Source organism: Elephas maximus, chromosome 12 (assembly GCF_024166365.1).
Source record: "Elephas maximus indicus isolate mEleMax1 chromosome 12, mEleMax1 primary haplotype, whole genome shotgun sequence".
NCBI lineage: Eukaryota > Metazoa > Chordata > Mammalia > Proboscidea > Elephantidae > Elephas > Elephas maximus.
The window spans coordinates 27,900,965-27,918,709 of record NC_064830.1 but is presented as its reverse complement, the minus strand read 5'-3'; the positions used below and the strand labels follow the sequence as shown (position 1 = coordinate 27,918,709).

The 17,745-nt window shown below is 39.9% G+C and overlaps 1 long non-coding RNA gene across 1 annotated transcript in view; it reads left to right on the top strand.

Moving 5' to 3' along the window:
* The window catches only part of LOC126086833 (uncharacterized), a 264,248-nt gene extending 246,802 nt beyond the window's left edge, over positions 1-17,446 (top strand). Inside the window, exon 3 of the long non-coding RNA XR_007519605.1 lies at positions 17,399-17,446. This is a non-coding gene — a long non-coding RNA (uncharacterized LOC126086833). The remainder of the gene's footprint in view (positions 1-17,398) is intronic.
* The last annotated feature ends 299 nt before the right edge of the window (positions 17,447-17,745 follow it).

Sequence of the window (17,745 nt, the reverse complement as noted above, 5' to 3'; positions counted from 1 at the left end):
CCAGATATGAAAACAGATCATAAAGCTGGAACAATTCAGATAGTGTGGGGACCATCCAGGAGAGCCAGAGCAGTGAAATTCTACAGAAAATCCAGGAAGAAAGCAAGTGTATATAAACATTCAGTGAATGAACCATTTGGTTTATTCATTCACTAAATAGTGACAAGTCAACTGATTGCCCTTTTGAAAAATAACGTAAATCCTTAATTTATGACCAAGTTAATAATTCCCATAATAAAACTAAATTCAAAATAAAATACATACATAAGGAATTGAAAAAAAGCCTTCCCAAGTAGTATGTCAAAAACACAAACCATAGAGGAAAACATTAATAAATTGGATTTTAAATGACCTTCTATCTAGCAAAAGATGCCATAAATGAAATTAAAAGACCATGAATTGGGTTTAAAATGTCCAGTGTATATGACAATAGGAGAGCTAATGTATTAACCATTTAAAAAACTCTAACAAAGCTATGTGAAAAAAAGAAACATCCTAACGGAAAAAAGGACAAACAACGTAGACAGAAAAACGTTAAAAAGCTACAAATACACATTTATGGCAAAATGTTCGATCTCACTACAAAGATTTGCAAAACAGAAAACAAATTGATAACGATGTTGACAAAGAATACTGATTTGTACAGAATTCCCAGAAAACAATTTGCCATCATGTATTAAAATCATATATTTTGGCCTATAAATTCCATTTCCGTTTTTTTTATGTAAAAATAGCACAAAAGAATATCCATTGAAGTGCTGGTTATAAATGCAAAAAATTAGAAAAAAACTAGAATTGTCTAACAACTGGAATTATTAATTTAAATCATGGTACATTTATACAATGGAATTAGCCCCCCAAAACTAAACCCATTGATGTTGAGTTGATTTTGACTTACAGCAACCCTGTAGGATCGAGTAGAACTGCCCCATAGAGTTTCCAAAGAACGGCTGGTGGATTTGAACAGCAGACCTTTTGGTTAGCAGCCTAGCTCTTTATCACTGGGTCACCAGGGCTCCACAATGGAATTACACAGCCATTAAAAATTAAAAGGCACAGACGTATTGCATGGCATAGAAAATTTTCGTGTTTCTGGAGTGCTAGCATGTCAGCTCCATGAATGCAGGGTGTTCATCTGTTTTGATCACTGTCATAGCTGTACAGCCTAAAATCTAGCATAGAGTTGTTGCTGTCGTTAGGTGCTGTGGAGTCCATTCTGACTCATAGCGAACTCCCGTGACAGGTTTTCTTGGCTGTCATCTTTAAGGAAGCAGATTGCCAAGTCTTTCTCCTGAGGAACAGCTGAATGAGTTGAAAACAGCAACCCTTCAGTAAGCAGTCCAGCACGTAACCACTTGAGCCACTAAGTCTCCTTGTAGCACATAGTAGACCCTCAGTAAACAAAAGTTGAAAAAATTATTGTTAGGTGTGGTCACCAGAATTCTAAGATGGCCCCCAAGACTTTCTTTCACCCCCTGGTATTACTTACATTGATATGTTACATTACACATCAAGAGGAATTTTGCAGATGAGATTGAGGTTACTACTCAATTGACCTTAAGTAGGGAGATTATTAAGATGATTCTAACCTAATGACATGATTCCTTGTGTGGCTCAAATGATTAAGCACTCAACTGCTAACCAGGAGATTTGTGATTGGAATCCACCCAGGGGCTCCTTGAAAGAAAACCCTGGCAATCTGCTTCTGAAAGGTCACAGCTTTGAAAACCCCGTGGAGCTCAGTTCTACTACGTAACACATGTGGTCACACTGAATCGAAATCGACTCAACGGCAACTGGTTAACTTAATGACATGCACCCTTCAAAAGCAGAGTTGTTTCTCCAGTTGGTACGGAAGAGGAAGTTAGGGAGATTGGAAGCGTGAGAAAGTTTTGATAAGAGGGAGGTTCTCCACTGCTGAGGTGGAGATGCCACTGGCAAGGGCTTGAGAGCAGTGTCTAGGAGCTGAATAGTCCCTGGGCAAAATTCAAAGGAAAAATAGGTCCTTGATCCTACATTTCAAAGAACTAAATTCTGCCAACAACCTGAATGAGATCGGAAGCCAGTTCTTCCCCAGGACCTCCAGATAGGAGTCCAGCTCAGAAGACACCTTGACTTTGGTCTTGTAAGATGCTAAACAGAGAACCCAGCCAAGCCCAGCTAGACTTCTGACCTACAGCACTGTGTGAAATAATAAATGGGTGTTGATTTAAGCCACAGCATCTTTGGTAATTTGCTACACAGCAATGGAAAACTAATACATTACATAAAAGAATAAGGTTACAAAACAGTAAATACAGAATGATTCCCATTTTTGTTTATATATATATGTATGCTTGTGAGTTCAGATGGGAAAATCAACTGTATTATATACACAGTAATGTCAACAGTGGGTATTTTTGTCAGTAAAGTGAATTAAATGGAGCACAATTTAACCACTAGGAATCTAAAGACTGATAAACTATTATTTTTATGGACTAAATAGTGTGGCCTAAACTTGCTCATTCTTAAAAGCTTTCTCAAATGCCACTTCCTGAAAGAAGATTTTACACACACACACACACACACACTCAAACACACACTAATGTTGGAATTAATCTCCTCTAGCTTTTTTTCACATGGCTGTTGATATATCAGGGTTTGAGCCCTAACTTCACCACCTATGAACTGTTTAATCTTGGATAATTTAACTAAGCTCCCCTGACTTCAGAGCCCTGGTGGCACCATGGTTAAGAGCTTGGCTGCTAACCAAAAGGTTGGCAGTTCAAATCCACCAGCTGCTCCTTGGAAACCCTATGGGGCAGCTCTACCCTGTCCTATAGGGTGGCTCTGAGTCGGAATCGACTTGACAGCAATGGGTATTACTATACAGGAGATCACAAAATTGTAATTTTTTTTTTTTTTGTAATCACAGTTGAGCTGATATAAGAACTTTCAACTTGGCCTTTCCCATATTTTTTTTTCCTGTAAGGATGCATTGGTATTATTGGGTGCCTAGCAGCCTACAAGGTGCTTAGTAACTTCTGGTTCAATTCATGCATGAATGAACAAAACAAATATTGATAATATTGAATGTTTTGTTTGCCAGACAATGAAGGCTGCAGTTACAAAGGACTACCACGAGATGTCAGTATAAATAGAAAAGTTCTGCGTTTCAGGAATATTCTGGACCATCTGCCCCTTCCTTCTCCAAGGGCTTCAGGGAAAACACAGTTGCAATACTGTAAAGGCAGAAGGCAAACTGCCAGAAATGTGTACAGCTCCCTCTTATTTCACTGCGGATCAATGCCTCGGAAACACAGTGACTTCTGGTGTAAAATATTCCCCCTGAGCTAGTACGCCAAAATAAAAACCTTCAAGGCTTCATTTGTGGACTTTTCATTTCATTTGTGTGGCCTTTTTCCTCTCCTGGCCTCAAACCTGCATCTGTGAGCCTAGGTAGAGAGGCAACGTGGTAAAGAAGACAATGCGGAACCAAATGCCAGTTCCACTACTTGCCATTTGTGTGTCTGTGCAGGTTCCTCAGCCTTTCTGAGCCTCATTTTTGTCAAGTGAAGGAAGAAGGAAACCAGTCTATAGCGACTTCAGATGCAATGGTGCAACCACAGAGCCCGAACCAAAACAGCATCCTTGACAGGCTGCTTTCCTGAGCACCCTAGAATCAAAAGGAAGGTTTTCTTTGCAATTCTGGAAGGAGGTGGGCGTTGTGCCCACAGATTCTTGGCCTGGAGCTTTCCGCCATGACAAGTCCACAAGCTTTCTGAATAAGGCTTACTTTGCCATGACCTCCAACAGTAACTTCCCCTTTCAAAAACAGACTCTGTGAGCACAAAGATTGCTCCTCATCAGCTTCAAAAAAAGGGTATGAATGTCATTGTCTCTACGGTTTCCTGTGGTCTCCATAAAATCTCCAGGCAGAGTGTTCTGGGCTCGTAAAAGTGTCTGCAGTCCTTTTCTCATCTGCCTTAATGACACAGCCTAATGGCTGACACTGGCATCATTTCTCTGGGGAACTGTGAGCTTGGCTTTCCCCTTCCCCGAAATAGCCGGTGTGAGCAGCCCAGGAGCTGGAATGCGAAGCTATGCTTTTTCTCTTCCCACGAAGAGACGTATCTTTCCAGACATGGGAAATCTGACTTATTTCTGGCAATAGCAGACAGAGTGACCCCACTGGAAAACACTTAAACCCCCATTCAAGGAGCTTCCACACAGGGTGCCCAGCCCTGGGCTGCTGTCTGTGTTTTGGGAGGGGATAAAGAAATAGATAACGAAGAAAATATACTTAGCATCCATTATGTGTGAAAGTGGCTTATGATCCGCATTTTACAGACAAAGAAATCTTATTTTAGAAAGAAGCTAATTATTTTGTTCAAAATATGCAATCACTGCACTTGACCAGGACGCTTCAAGGAAGCTAAGAGAAAAACCTTCCCTGGATGTAAATAGCCCCAGGGATAAAAGCCAGTCTGACAGATCTGACCGCGGTGAGTATGTGGTAGGGGGATGACAGCGGGGCAGGGGGAGGAGCTTATCAGATAGGTCGCCCTGAGGTCTCAGGGAAAGAAGAGGCAAGTTCTGACAGAGAACATCTTGGAAACTGCTGGCGCAGGACCATTCCTTTATAAACGCATACACCTTTACATACACACCTGCTCTGTGTGGGACCCTGTGTAGCACAGCTCCAGCCTTCATCATTCACATTGGCGAGGATCCCTGGTGGTACAATGTTTAAGCACTTGGTTGCCAACGGAAAGATCGGCAGTTCAAGAGCACCAGCGGCTCTGCGGTAGAAAGGACTTGGAGATCTGCTCCTATAAATATCACAACCTAGAAAACTCTAAGGAGCAGTTCTATTCTATCCTATAGGGTCACTATGAGATGGAATCAGCAATCAGCAACCCTAAGTAGGGCTAGGATTTTTGCTAGGTTCTGGGGACACGGGATGACTAATGTTCAATTTCTGTTCTCTAGGAGTTTGCGATATAGTTAGAATGAAAATGCATAAACAGCCAATTGTGATAAAAATGACAAGTACTTAGAGAAAAGCAAAAACAAGGTGCTATGGAGGCAGGGCAGGGTTAAGCAGCCCTTTGCTGAGTCTCTTCTGGACAACACAACATTTCTTTCTCAGTCGCCATCTTCTCAAGAACCCATTGCTGTTCCTTTTTGATGTTATCTATGATTTTACAAAACAGAAGCATTTCTTCTGATGGCTTTGATTTGTGTTTGTACTTCTATGGTCAGAAGAATACTCTCTAGGGCATCAGAAAGACCAAACTATATACCCTGGCTACTCCATTTGGACCTTCAGTTTCCTAACCCCTAAAAATAAGGAAGCAAACATCATTGAGATATTCTCCTGTTGTTGTTAGGGGAGGGGAACTCAGTAAGACGGTATTTGTAAAGTTTCCAGAACAGTGATTAATGCATAGTAGGAACTCAATGTGTCATGGTTCTCTCTTTCTTGCCCCTCCCCATTCAATGGCGCTATTTGGAAAGGCAGCCAGGCACATGTGCTGTTTTCTAAACAATGCTGCTAATAATAAAACTAAACCCTACCATTCATCTTCTCTGGGTAACAACTACATCTTTCTTCTTCCATTGCAACCATAGTTGTTGATTTTATTGTTTATTTAACTTTTTGGTTCTTGAGTTCTCTTTGCACATCCCCCAAGAAATGACTTTCAGCAATAATGACGTCAGGAGGTGGGTTCCAAAAAGCTCAACCTGCAGGCGGAAAGCTGAGGAACTCGTTATTCTCCAGTATCTTTTTTTGAATCTAGATTTTTTTTCAGAATCCCTTCCTTCCTGTCTCCCCCCTCCCCCAAATTACGTTGCATCTGGGTATCTAAATCCTTCTCACAGCTGTTCCAAGGCCTTCTCTACTCTTTCCATCTGCCTGTTTGTTTTTCTTGGTTTTAGTTTTCAGTCTGCTATTTTGTATAAGCAAAATTATCCTTTCATGTCTTACCCATTTCAACTCTTTCTTCTGGATATTGTAAACTGTAGCATCTGTGGTGCTTGCCTCCTAATTATATTTCTAGCCTCCTAATAGAAAGGGTGAACAGACATATGGAACGGCAATAAGGAGATTTTTGCAGCATGCTCCTCATCTCTGACCTCCATGTAGAATTCCTCCCAATCACCAAAGCTTTCTAGGGTATTTCTTTGAGTTCAGCTCACAAAGATACTGCACAAACCTCTGTTATATAGAAACAATCAAGACACACGTTGAGACAAAGCTCCTGGGCACATTTTTCTCCTAAATGAGTCATCGCGACTCTAACCGTATGACTCTATATGTAGACACGTACCTCTCAGTCTCTTGGTTCTGTTGTTGTTAGGTGCCATCCAGTCGGTTTTGGACTCATACTAACCCTATGTACAACAGAATGAAACACTGCCTGGTCCTGCACCATCCTTACGATCGTCATCATGCTTAAGCCCATTGTTGCAGCCACTGTGTCAATCCATCTCATTGAGGGTCTTCCTCTTTTTCACTGACCCTCTGCTTTACCAAGCATGATGTCCTTCTCCAGGGACTAACCCCCCCGACAACATGTCCAAAGTGCATTTTTGCTTCTAAGGAGCATTCTGGTTGTACTTCTTCCAAGACAGGGTTTGTTCTAGTAATTTTTAGATCATTGCTTATTTTTACACTAGTTTGAGTGGTCGAATTAGAGTAAGAATAAAGATGACAAAATTTTGAGAGTCAAGAGATCTGGATTTGAGACTCAGTGTGTATACCAAGTTGCTGGGTGTTTTGGAAAAGTTTACTTAACCTCCCTTGGCTTTAATTTCCAAATCAGTTAAATTAGCACCTGGACTAGATGATTTATGAGGTAAATGAATGTAATTGTTTCAACCAATAAATTCATCATTATACCAATAATATGTTAGGAGTTGGGGAGACTAAGATGAATTGAGTATCATCCCTTGCTCACAGTCTAATAATATTCTTGTGTGCCTTTGAGTTGATTCCGACTCATGGCAACCTTATATGATACAGTAGAACTGCCCCGTAGGGTTTCCTAGTCTGTAGTATTTAACGGAGCAGATGGTCAGTTCTTTTTTCCGAAAGAGTGACTGCTGTCTTCCGATTGCCAACATTTCAGTTAGCAGCCAAGTGCTTAACCATTGCACCACCTGGGCTCCTTAGTCTAATAATAGGGGAGACAAGTAAGTATAGAGGTGATCTGAATATAGTATGTGCTGGCATGAACAGTTCTCTGCATTATCCATAAAATAGTCTATTCAAGGGGTCAACAAATATTTTCTGTAGAAGGCCAAATAACAAATACTTTAGGCTTTGTGACCCATGCAATCTCTGTTACAACTACTCAGTTTTTTCATTATAGTGTGAAAGCAGCCAGAGACAATAAGCAAATAAATGGGTGTGGTTGTGTTCCAATAAAACTTTATTTACAAAAACAGGTAGTAGACCAAATTTGGCCACAAACCATATTTTTCTCACCCCTGATCCATCACAAACAAATTTCATTGAAGTTAATCCTTAGTAATTTCTCATTTCTCTTATTACAAAGACAAAATCCATAACACAGCCTCAAGGTCCTATAAGATGAAATCCTTGCTTCCCTCACCAACACTGTCTCAAACTTCTTTCTGCTTCAGTTTCCATATTCCAACCACGTGGGGCCTTTGTAGAGTTTCTCTTTAGCAGGGCACACTCCTCCCTGCCTTGCACCATGTTCATCTCAGGATGTATTTGCTCCACACCTCCACCCACTCACTGAGATAATATCTATCCATACCTCAGAGGGCAGCATACACAAACTGCACCTTCTCAAGGAAGCCTTCATGGATGCTCAGAAGTAGGCCCAGTCCTGTGCTTCCGTGCTTTCTTATTCTCCTATAAGCCGTTTCATAGCCCCTATGATGGTTGTGGTTGAGAGCTATGGCTGCTAACCAAAAAGGCGACAGTTTGAATCCACCACCCACTTTTTGGGAACCCTATGGGGCAGTTCTACTCTGTCCTACAGGGTCGATAGAAGTCAGAATAGACTCGACGGCTACAGGTTTGGTTTTTTGGTTTATGATAATTGTAATTCCTATTCAATTTTGCAGTCATATTTTTAATTCTTTCTCTCCATATAAAATGCAAGTTTTGTGAGAATGATTTCCGTATACATCTTTTTTTTTTTTTTAACAGCAGTATCTTTAATATTTACAACAGAGACTGGAATAGAACAAAACCTCAGGAAGTACTCTGGAATGGGTGGAGGAATGAAATAATGCCATAGAGGGGCACAAGGTTATTAAATCATGCAACCTGGAACAAGCGTGGCAGAAAGCTGGGATATTTCTTAGAGCTGATGGCAATCATAGGTGGGGTTTGAAAGATAAATAAGTGAGCAAGAGGATTTTATGAGGTATTCTAAATGTAAAAGATTAAAAAAAAAAAAGCCCCTCATGTGTACTATAGTTCTTCCTTGCTATATTTCCAAATGTTTGGTATTCTATTTTTCTTCTGTTTTTCTGTTGGTTACTTTTAACATTAAATAGAATAGTTAAACATCTGTTTCCTATTCAATCAGTACTAACCAATAAAAAAAACCAATATATAATGATTATTACCATGTTGTAAGCTAAGGATCCAAATGTCTTTACCCTTTCTCTCAATTTTTTACTACACCATGAATTTCTGCTTTATGTCAGCTGTATTTTTACATTACCAATAATGATAATTTTTATATATTGTCATGCAACCGCAACCAAAACTCCAATAATTTGTTGGAAGGTTAATTCTACATGTTTACCTTTACATGGTTATACTAGATAGATAGATGATAGATAGACAGACAGGTAGATAGACAGGCAGACAGACAGATAGATAGGTAGACAGATGGACGGACAGACAGATAGAGAGCCACAGTCAAATCGACTCCAACTCTGCATTATCCTATGTATAATAGAACAAAGTGTTGTTGCGCAGTATTGTGTCATCCTCAGGAATGATCCTGAGGATATGCTTGAGTCCATCCTTGCAGCTACTGTGCTAATCCATCTCATCAAAGGTCTCCTTCACCCTCCTTGGTCCTCTACATCACCGAACTTGAAGCCCTCCTCTAGAAAATGATCCATTCTGATAATGTGTCCAAAGCAAATAGCCTGTTGTGATCCATAAGGTTTTCCTTGGTTTATTTTTGGAAATAGATCACCAGGTCTTTCATATGTGTATAAGTATTTATTTATATTTAATTTTTAAAGCCCTATAAACATACATTGCTAGGCCTAGATGGATCCAATGTCAAGATTTATGGACTGCTCCAAGTTGGTGAATATCCCTACATGTAAGATAAAATGGATTCTCTTTCCTCAATTTTCTCAATTATTAGCATGCAACAACATAGTTTTACATTTGTACGAAATTTTTCCTATTTATTCACTACCCACTTCCCTAAGATTCACATTCCTAAGGTTTCTGCTTTACTTTTTTCTTCTTGCATTATTTCCCCTTATCAGATTATCATATGCTCATTTTCCCCCAAACCCTCAGTAGTATTTCCCATCCATTAAGTCCAAAACTTTTTTTTGTTTTCTCTGAGAGCCTCTCTCTCTATCTGCCTCCCTACTCTGTGTTTAGAATCTTTTCTCTTTTTCTTTTTGTTGTTGTCTGATTGTTTTTCAATCTAGTTTGTAATTTATAGGTTTTACGCCAGCATCCTGGGACTTCCCTTTACGGCTCTTCTAAGGTAGATCCACTGTTTCTTTTTTTTGGTTGTCCACTGAATTCACTGGAATAAATCCTCAGTGAAATTCCTAAAAAGGAGTGAAGGAAAAAAAAAAAACACACACACACAATGTAATGTCTGACCACTTCCAGCCCTGAAAATGAAAACATCTCTTTATCATATGCCTGAGAGTTAATTTGTCCAGTGTATCAGTTATGATGAATTCTGCTACAAGTGACAAACCATATCCACAATGGCTTAAGCAATGAAGACCTTTAGTTATCTCAAATAATAGGAAGTATGTACCATGCTTGGTACAGGGGCTAAGTAATGTTATCAATGACCCAGACACTCTGTATTATTCTTCTTGTCCATCGGCAGCATGTTGGCTTATTACCTCCTGGCCATAAGATGGATGACACATATGGAAGTGTAATATCATCAAATAACGGAGTTTGAGGCAGAAAGAAGGATTACAGGGGAAAAGAGACCTTCTCAAAGAGCTCTCATATCAGAAATACAAAAATCTTTCTCAGAAACCCACAAAGATGTCTTTGGTTAGAATTGCATGACTATTTCATGCTTCGCATAATCAATATCAAAGAGGAATGATTTTATCGTGATTAATTTAGACCATATAAATATACACATTTATATATAGTCTGTTATCTTGAGAGTTTGTTCTTCAGGCACTCCATGGTATATTCAATTTTCTTCACCAACACCACAATTCAAATGCATCAATTTTTCTTGTTTTCCTTATTCGTTGCCCAGTTTTTGCAGGCATATGAGGAGATCAAAAATATGGCTTGCGTCAGGGGCATCTTAGTACTCAAAGTGACATGTTTGCTTTTTAATATTTGTCTTGGTTATCTAGCGCTCCTATAACAGAAATACCACAAGTGGATGGCTTTAACAAAGAGAAATTTATTCTCTCACAGTCTAGGAAGCTAAAAGTCCGAATTCAGGGTACCAGCTCCGTGGGAAGGCTTTCTTTCTCTGTCAGCTGTGGCTGAAGGTCCTTGTCATCAATTTTCCCCTGGTCTAGGAGCTTCTCCATGCAAGGATCCTGGGTCCAAAGGACATGATTTCTTTCTTGGTGGTATGAAATCCCCCTGTCTCTCTGCTTGCTTCTCTCTTTTATGTCTCAAGGAGATTGACTCAAGACACAACCTAATATTGTAGATTGACTGCTCATTAACATAACTTCTCCTAATCCCACCTCATTAACACCATATAGATAGAGTCCACAACTCATAGAAAAATCACATCAGATGACAAAATGGTAGACAATCACACAATACTGGGAATCATGGCCTAAGCAAGTTGATAAATATTTTGGGGGAACACAATTCACTCCATGACAACACTTTAAAGAAGTCTTTTGCTGCAGATTTCCCCAATGCAATACATCGTTTGATTTTTTGACTGCTGCTTCCATGGGCATCGATTGTGGATCCAAGTAAAATGAAATCTTTGACAACTTATTTTATCCATTTATCACAACGTTGTTTATTGGTCCAGTTGTGAGGATTTTTGTTTTCTTTATGCTGAGTTGTAATCCACACTGAAGACTGCAGTCGTTGATCTTCATCAGTAATGCTTTAAGTCCTCTTCACTTTCCGTAAGGAAGGCTGTGGTATCTGCACATTACAGGTTGTTAATGAATCTTCCTCCAAACCTGATGCTCTGTTCTTCTTCACATAGTCTAGCTTCTACAATTATTTCTTCACCATACAGATTGAATAAGTATGGTGAAAGGATACAACCCTGATTTTAAACCCTGCCATAACCCTTTGTACTGTCGGATCAACTGCATCGTGGTCTGTGTACAAGTTCAGCATGAGCGCTATTAAGTGTTCTGAAATTCCCATTCTTTGAAATGTTATTCATAGTTTGTTATTATCCACATGGTCAAATGTCTTTGTGTAGCCAATAAAACACTGGTAAATAAATCTTTTTGGGGTTCTTACTTTCATGGACTACCAGAAGAATGAACAGATCTGTCTTGGAAGAAGTACAGCCAGAATGCTCCTTAAAAGTGAACATGGTAAGACTTCATCTAACTTACTTTGGACATATTATCAGAAGGAACCAGTTCCTGGAAAAGGACATTATGCTTGGTAAAGTAGAAGGTCAACGAAAAAGAGGAAGGCCCTCAACGAGATGGATTGACACAATGGCTGTAACAATGGGCTCAAACATGACAATGATTTTGAGGACAGCTCAGGACCAGATAGTGTTTTGTTTTGTTGGACATGGGGTCTCCATGAGGCAAAACCAACTCTACAGCACCTAACAACAACAACATATTGTGAATAGAGCTGAAATCAACATAAACAGCCATATATAGCCAGGATCCCAAAATAACAATGCTCTTATGGAATGACTAAAATTAAAAAATCAAAAAACAAAAACAAGAAAACTCTAATGAAGCATAAGAACACCGAGTGCATTAATACTGACTCTAGATTGAAACAGAGAAATATCTCCCCTTAGCATTCATCCCTATACATTCACATTCCCTGTGTCGTCCAGAAGACTTTGGTCAGGAATTGGTTTAAGGTAGCCCTAAATTTGTAGTGGAGTCTAAGTATCCAACGGCACCTCACAAGAAAGTCCTGGTGACCTACTTCCAAAAAATCAGCCATTTAAAAAACCCAGTGGAGCACAGTTCTACTGTGACACACATCTGGTCCCCATGAGTCAGAGTCAATTTCAACGGCAACTGGTTTAAATTGATGGTACCCTCAGGGGTCTGTCAGACAGAAAGGCAAATCCTGTTTCATGAAATAAACCTTAAGGCCACCCTCAAATAATTCTAAAGATAATGTTCAAATATCCTGGGGACACTGCCTTACTCATCTCTGCTCTGGTCATTCTGGACTGTGTTTTGAGATTGCACCATTCCCTGTTTTGCCTCTGACTTGGCACTTGCTATGTTCCTACTTAGAAGCCCTTTCTTTTCCTATGTCTGGTATTTTTCTTCATTTCTTAAAATTTCCTTTGCCATGCCAGCTCCTGTTACCTTTTTTACGACACTAGCACAGAAGTAATTGCTTTTTCTTCTGTGTTCTTATAGCACCTTATTCGTTTGGATCACACTTAGCTGCATGGCCCTCCCTAACCTCAAGTGGGAGGTCCTTGAAGGGAAAATCTATGACTCATTAAATTCAGTTTCCCCAGCATTGAGTCCTAACACACAGGGGACACCTCATAGATATGTGTTGAGTTGAACATATGTACATATTTTGCATCCAGAATTAAATTGAAAACTAACTCAGGCTCAAGTCTCTGCTCTTACAGAGGAAACTTCCTGTGTGGGCCACAGGAAGAAAATCAAAGTAAACTGCCCTCCCACATTCCCCACATCCTTCAAGTCACACTACACTGAGTAAAGGTCTCACGAAGCTTTGGCAATACCCATGTGTCTTTCTTTAACAACCAGAAATTATGGGGCCTGGACAGGATGCAAATTGTTCTCGGTCAGCCTGGGAAAGAGCTAAAAGAACACCAGGCGAATGAAAATGATCCATTTCGTCTCTCCTCCCTTTGGCCTTTGGGAAGCAACTTCAGCTTTGATTAACATCAAAAATATAAGGACTACAGAACTCAAGTGAGTGGATGCTCTTTTCACCCGACTCTTACCATTATTAAGAAGCTCTGGTTGCGCAATGATTAAGCACTGGGCTGCTAACCAAAAGCTGGTGGTTCAAACCCAGCCTCTACTTCTCAGGAGTAAACACCTGGTGATCTGCTCCCATGAAGACTACAGCCTTGGAAACCCTATGGGTCAGTTCTACTCTGTCCTATACGGTCGCTATGAGTTGCAACTGACTGGAAAACACACACAACAACAACTTACCATTTCTGAGGATAGCCCACCTTAGCTGATTTATTCTGGGAGTTTTTAGCCTTCAAGAGCTCACATGTCCTAATGTGTCCTTACAGCATGAGAGAGCATTAGTATCACGCTGTGGTAGCATTTCCTTTAGTAGCTATAGCCACATGGTATCCGTTGCTAAGACTCATAGTGGAAAGAATAGGTTGGTGCTGAGGACTTACTGAGTTTTCCATACCATTAAAAGCTCCACTGGGAAGTAGAAACATATAATATGTACCAGGAATCTTGATAGGCAGTGAGATAAAGAGTTCAATAGGACATGTTCTTGACACTCCAGAAGTTCACAGTCTAGATAGGGATTTAACACATATATGGGCAATTTCAGTTCAGTATTTTTTTTTTTATGGTAGGTGTTAATGGTCGATACACAGAGAAGTAGTATCTAACTTAGGGGATATGGTGGTTGGGAATAGCTAAATATAGCTTCCTTGGAGCACTTAATACCTAAATCTTGAGGGATGAGTATTAAATAAGCAGGCAAAGGGGAAGGGTCTATTCAATACAAAGGGAACAACTCTCCCCACAATGCAAACACACAAAATAAGACAAAGCAAGGCAGGTGGGCTTTTACAAGTAGTCATAATTGTTGGGGTGTAGTGAGCAAAGGGAAACTGCAAGGATTTACGATGGAAGTAGGGAGAAGCCCTACCTCAAAGGACGTTGTATGTTAGAGCCAGGGGGCTTCTAATGGGTCATCTAGACCAATACTTTTCATACTTAGATGTGTTAGGAATCAACTAGAGATCTTTTAAACTACAGATTCTGATTCAGTGGGCCTGGTTTGGGACCTACGATTCTGCATGTTTAACAAGCTCCCAGGTTCTAGGTCATCCTAGTCAAAGTGCCACACAGTCTAGCACCACCTAGAAATACAAGCCTGCTAAGTCAGAATCTGCATGTGATGGATTGCATTGTGTTCCCCAAAAATATGTATCCACTTGGCTAGGCCGTGATTTCCAGTATTGTGTGATTGTCCACCATTTTGTCATCTGATGTGATCTTCCTATGTGTTATAAATCTTTCCTCTGTTGGGCTGCTATGAATCTGAATCAACTCTACCACAATGGAGTTTTATGATGTTACTGAGGCAGAATTAGAGGCAGTTATGTTAATGAGGCAGGAGTCAATCTACGGATTAGATTTTGTCTTAAATTAATCTCTTGAGGTATGAAAGAGAAGCAAGCAGAGAGACAGGGGGACCTAATCCCACCAAGAAAGCAGTGCCAGGAGCAGAGCATGTCCTTTGGACTCCAGATCCTTGAGCAGAGAATCTCCTAGACCAGGGAAGATTGATGATAAGTACCTTCTTTCAGAGCCAACAGAGAAAGAAAGCCTTCCCCTAGAGCTGACACCCTAAATTCAGATTTCTATCCTACTAGACTGTGAGAGAATAAACTTATGTTTGTTAAAGGCATCTGCTTGTGGTATTTCTGTTATAGCAGCACTAGACAACTAGAATGCTGCATTTTAACAAGATTCCAGGTCATTCATATCTCATTAATGATTAAGAAGAGCTGATCTAGAGCACTAGCCCAGGTGCACAATGATTAAGCTCTCAGCTACTGACTAAAATGTTGGTGGTTTGAACCCACCAGCCCCTCCATGGGAAAAAGTGTGTCAGTCTGCTCCCATAGAGATTACAGCCATGGAAACTCTATGTGGCAGATCTACCCTCTTCTGTGGGATCGCTAGAGTCAGAATCAGCTTGAGGGCAGCAGGATACTTTGGGATAGCCTGGAGAACTTTATAAAAACATACAGCTGGACTGCACCCATAAACAGTACAAATTAATTTTTACCCATAGATACACTGAATTGATTGTTCTGGGTTGGAACCCAGGGACAGGTGTTTTAAAAATCTCCACTGGTGGTCCCAATGTATAGCTACAATTGAGAACAGTGATCTCAGTAAGGGAAGAGAAAACCCAGAGGGGGGAAGTGGTTGGACTAGAGCCTAGGCTTGTGGACAGCTAGTAAGGGTCCTTTTAAAATCTCATTGTGTTCCCAGGTGTCTGAAGCTCATTCCCAGACATGTGATGAGAGTCCAGAAACCCAAGTCATCATTCTTCATTGCTAGCTAAATTTGGCTCAGTTTTCTTTCAGGTCAAACCAGCCAAAAGTTTGTGTAACCAACAAAGCAGTTATAATCCTTCACCCATGAAATGGTCTCTGACCTAACCCCGAAAATGAAAAACTATTGTTATTGTGATAGCCTTAGAAAAGAAGTGCCATTTATTTTTAAACCTGGCAGCTTAAAAGAGCATTTTGAAACATTCCTAAACTGTTAGGGGAAAATCACTGGATTTTTTTTTTTCCCCCCAAATAAATTTTAGAAAATCAAAGAAACCTTTTATATTTCATAGAGGCTATGTTTTATGATTTCTTTTATTAATAAGTAGTTAATACTGTAATTGTTTCTTTGCATAACAGACCTATTATACAAAATGAATATATTTAAGATAACTACACACTCATTTCTTTCCTTTCTTCATATGAAGTACGTTTTCTTTAGAAGCCAAAATTTGTGCTTTGAAAAAGGCAGCCGAATAGCCAAAGTTGTAATTTTATGAAACCACAAAAGCTTCTTTTAAAGGGCTCTGACTTGAATACACACTGCAAGGAAATTAATAGTCTCAGTTCAAACATCCTCTTTAATCCATCTCCTTTTGCCTCTTACAAGGAAGAGAAGAATGCAGTTGTCAAGCTGACTTAGGCGAAGGACAAGTGTTGAGCAACATGCTGTTGGCGTGAGGCCACGCAAGTTCTTTCTGGGGTATCTCAGCAGCCTTCAGGGAGCTGCCAGCCCAGGGACGTGTTGTGTGTCATTATCAATTTGCACTCTGATTTCCTAACAGTTCAAGAGGCCTTTTGACAAAAGCCTCCATTTAGATCTAATAATAACTCTGGATTTTTGCTAAACATCTCACAACCTGGGAACAGGCCCAATTGCTAAACATACTTACACTGCAGGAGTTTCTTTTCCTGAGTCCAGAGGGGACAGGCAAGCAGACTAGAGAGTGCTTTTGGGGGGCAATGTAAGAATGGTTCTCACTTTTAAGAGTTCTTTTCAGAAGAATGATTTCAGTTCTTTCATGAAGTCCACCTGAACAATGATTGTAATTGGGGGGCATGTTACTGTTACCTTGTCCTGGCCTGATATTACACCAGCTAAATTTCCATAGCTCTCTATTTCTCACTGTGTCATATCGTAAAACCTAGTGGTTCCAACTGACCTACTTCCCTTACTTAGTCTCACAATATCTAGTCCATTTTCCATCAGTTACAACATCCTCTTAACCCTCACTACCTCTTGACGGGTATAAGTCCATATTTCGAAAGCCTTCATCATGGGAATGTTCTTCCATAATTTCTATTACTTTTTTCCTCATGGGAGTACAAAGAAATGTCTTAGCTCTTATGCTCTCTCTCTCAAAAAAAAATTAAGTCTTTAGTTTGTTCAAAGAAAACACCATTTCCTAACCACTCCTTCCCATTTCTAACAAAGTTTTATTTTCTTTGAAGCAAGTAGACAAAGTTTTATTTTCTTTGAAGCAAGTAGCCAATATTCCTTTGCAGATTCCTCATGGGACGCGAGAGTCCAGGGCCTGCTTGGGGAAAGTTGTGATGGAGAAGAACAGAGAGGAAGATGGAAAGACAAAGTTCAATTCCAAGATCAATCAGTATACTTCAGATACCTTTCGTTGTCTTAATAATCCTTCCTTAAGCCCCCAAATCATTTTGCCTTTGCATTCCTTACCCTGATCTGATACATAATTAATGTAGGTTTTCTTTTATCTACCTAGTTTTTGACCTCCCTCATTGGCATGTCCAACATGAGGCAATGAAGAAGCCCAAGGAGGAAGCAGATTAAACTCAAGCTATCAAAAAAAAAAAAAAAAAGAAAAGAAAGAAAGAAAACTCAAACTACTGTTCTGTTACTTTTAGAAGTTCTTGAATAGCCCCAGGCTATTAATGAAGAAGAAGGTAAGAATAACTGATTAAAATTCAGTTCGTGATCTCTTTAGAAATGTAGTATTTTCCAACTATTTAATAGATCACAGATGTTGAATACAGGGCTGACAGCATGGTGCCAGCAGGTTTCTGCATCAGCGTGTTTGAACAGGAAGTGATCGTAGATTGCATCTAGTTA